Source organism: Rhinolophus sinicus, linkage group LG02 (assembly GCF_036562045.2).
Source record: "Rhinolophus sinicus isolate RSC01 linkage group LG02, ASM3656204v1, whole genome shotgun sequence".
NCBI classification, from domain to species: Eukaryota; Metazoa; Chordata; class Mammalia; order Chiroptera; family Rhinolophidae; genus Rhinolophus; species Rhinolophus sinicus.
This window is the reverse complement of record NC_133752.1, coordinates 179,172,527-179,176,109: the sequence shown is the minus strand read 5'-3', so window position 1 is coordinate 179,176,109 and position 3,583 is coordinate 179,172,527.

Sequence of the window (3,583 nt, the reverse complement as noted above, 5' to 3'; positions counted from 1 at the left end):
CCCCGTGCCATGTTCTTTACAAAGTGAATTTTAGCCAAGTTTAATCTTTTGATTTATAAATGGAAAATCTTTAGTTTCATATTTATTTTCTCCCAGTATGGTCACAAAATATGTCACATATTATTTACCTGTTATTTTAAGTTCTTTCATTTGAAACTGCTATGCACCAAAAATTCAACGTGATTAGGGTTTTGCTTTTTAAATAACCTTAAACATGAACACTCAGTTGGATTTGCTCATCACCTAGCTGGCGGGCATAGGATGAACTCCTTTAGCACAATGTATAATAAACTCTAGTGGGAGCAATCTGCTTCTTGTGCCTGGATCCACCTGCGGATCCATGGGACTGGTCCTACTCTCCTGTCCATTAGGGTCAGGCGGCCGCCCTGAACACCAGTACATCCCATCAGTCTCCTGATGGTCTGTTCAACCTTCCTCATCTCTTTAGTGGTCAGCAAACAGTCTTCATCTACAATGAGCATACCTCACATAGAAAGAAATACCGGAAACAATACAGCTTGATCCGAGTACAAGAATAACAAAAATACCTTTGTGTAGTGCCCCAGGGTATCTTGGCACACAGTTTGGGATCCACTGTTGAATTAGTCAGGATTCTTTCATTGTAAGTGGCAGCAACCCAAATGTGGAGAAGTTAGAAAGAAGAAAGGAGGATTCTATTAAGGATACAGGGTAGGGGGAGATTTCAGAACCTGTGGGCAGACGGAAGGAAACTGACACCCAAGGATTACAGAGCCATCAATGCTCTTGTCACTCATTTCTGTTTCTCTAGTCCATATTGTATATAGTCTGGCTACCCCCGGCTTTACTGTTGCAAATAGTTCTCACCTCACGGATAGACTATCTCAATTTCCAATCTCCAGAGGTGAGACTGACCCAGGTTGGGTCCACCCCTGGCCAAATAAACCATAACAAAGAGGAGTGGTGTTTTAGAGTATAAATGTGGGTGGGGTATACCATCATTAAATACCCCTCAAAAGTCCCAACGCAGTGACAGAAGTCTTAAAACAGGTAGGACTAATCACCCAAAAAGTAGGGCAGATACCAGAGACAGAGTCCTGTCCATTCCTGTACTCCTGAGATTTCCCCTTGCTCTCACTCTCCCTAACCCCTCTCTCCATTTGGACACGTATCTACACTGCAATGTGATTCTGTTTCTCATGACGCTGCTCTCACTTGTCTTCTGTCCCAGGGATACCAGAAGACAAAGTCCTCAAATCCCTGGTATATAATCACATTCTTAAGTGATTAGACTTCAGCAAATCCACGGACCCAAATGATGCTTTTGAAGGTTTCTCCTGCCCTGCCCTCTAAGCTTATTCCACATTCTAAGCTAATGTCCTTTTTTAGTTATTGCTAATGAGCGATACTAAAAGTGAATAGAAACAAGGGATGTTTGAAGGGTGGTGTTGAAGGGTGCTATGAGGAAGGTAGAGGGCGCTAAAGACAAATGTCTATACAGATTTACCTGGGGCTGGCCCTCTACATTTATTCACCACTAATAAACACGTTGAGTGTCTAGGTGTCAGGCTGGATGTATGCGTAATTTCTGGGTGAATAAAGGTAGGTAATGTCTGCAGAATATTAAAGACGAGGGATGCTAAAGCAGCCCAGAGAAGGGCCACTTAACCCCAACCAAAGGGTTTAAGGAATGCTTCATGGAAAAGAGAAGGCATAAACTAAGACTTGAGGAATAAGGAAGATCTAGCCAAGCAAATGTGGAAGTGTGTTCTAGGTGGAGAAAGAATAACATAAGTAAAGGTGTAGACTTACGGGTTCTTTGGGTCATGAATCTTGATGGAGCCAGTGGAAATAATTTGTCTCTGCTCCAGTATCTAGGGCCTGTGCTTGGAATCCTCAAATGGCTGGTTGGGATTCAAATCGCTGGGAGCTGGTGTCATCTGGAGGCTTCTCCCTCACATTTCTGACATCTGGCCTGGGATTATGCAAAAGCTGAGGTCAGCTGGAATTGGCAACTGGAGTGCTGCATCGTTTGGGTTTTCTTACAACACAGAGATGTTGGACTTCTTATCAGTCCTCCTGATATGTCATCACCAGAGAGTAAGCGCCATGAAGGCAGACAATGTATCTTATTTATTTCACCCCTAGCACTTAGCATAGAGCTTGGGACACTGGGACATAATAGGCGTTCAAGAAATATTTGTTGGAGGAGTGAACGAGCAGAAAGTTAAGGTACTTCATGTGTAAGGGCCTCAGTTTTCTCAGAGGGAGGAGGTAAGGTTTTCCTCTGAGAATTAGGGGAGGTGGATACTGAATAGGCCCTTGAGGAGTGGGGTAAATGTTTGGAAAGCTCTGAGGGGGCACAGCAGGTACACAGCCAATGCCATGATCTACACCATCACAGGACTTTCTGTAGCAGAGCCTTCTGGCTGGGTGAACACAGATGGAAGTTTGCTGTTAGGACTCTGTTTGTCTCAGCGTGCAGGCATAGGTTTAGGGTCATAAAGGAATTTCAAAATGCTGAAGAAAGTGGTACAGGTGAGCAACTAGGGGACCAGCTTCCTAAGAAAGGAAGTATGGAAGCTAGTGGGAGGTGGACGGAAGAAGGAACTCACCAGAAGTCAGGTCCAAGGGCAGAGATGACTGAAGTAAGGGGAGAACTAGAATGCTATAAGGTCATGGTCAGAATGTCGAGTATTGGAATTTAAGATTTATGTATATCGAATTCAGGTGAGGACAAATTCCAGTGTGGTCAGGGTGTGGGTGGCTCAAGCGCAAGTTTCAATAAGGCTGAAGGGGTGGTATCTCTTGATCTGTACACATCCCGGAAGCTGTCAAAGAGATGCTGGGTGTGGGTGTTCTCTGTGAGCAAATGTTTCTAGCCCCAGAAGTCTATTTTAGTGGAAACAGGGTTTTCAGGATTTTCCTACTGCAATAATCAAATCTCTAGAAACTGGCTTCCTACTAAAATGCTGCTTGATTCCTTTTTCCTGCTGTTCAGAGTCCCTTATGCTAGTGATAATGAATTGGGTGTGGGGAGCAGTTATCTGTATTGAAGAAGCTTAATTGGATTAGAGCTATCCATGTACCAAGAGTAAAGAACATTTATAAAGCAATATAGGTATCTCGAGTATTAAAGTCCAAATAATAACAATCACAAACACTTTGGTAGCATTTCCAATATCCCAGGTGCTACTTTAAGGGATATATATATATATATATATATATATATATATATATATATATATGAACTCACTTAATCCTCCCAACAGCCCTTTAAAATAGGTACTATTATCTCCATTTTATAGATGAAGAAATAGAGGCCCAGAGAAGTCAAATAACTTGTTAGAGGTCCCACAATTAGTAAATGGCAGAGCCAGGATTTGATCCCAGGTAGATTCAGAAAATACTGCAGTGAGACAGTTAGCATCTTTGTCTTTTGAAGAGAAAGCAAAGGCTAATTAATAATTTACTTGCTGGAGGCTACTAAGTCGTGGACCTGGAGTCCCAGCCATGGCTGTGAGAGCTGTAACCTCCAAGCCATGGTGGCTCTTTCGTCCAGACAATGACCTTTAGTTATAAAAATGATCTCTGGCCTTTGCAG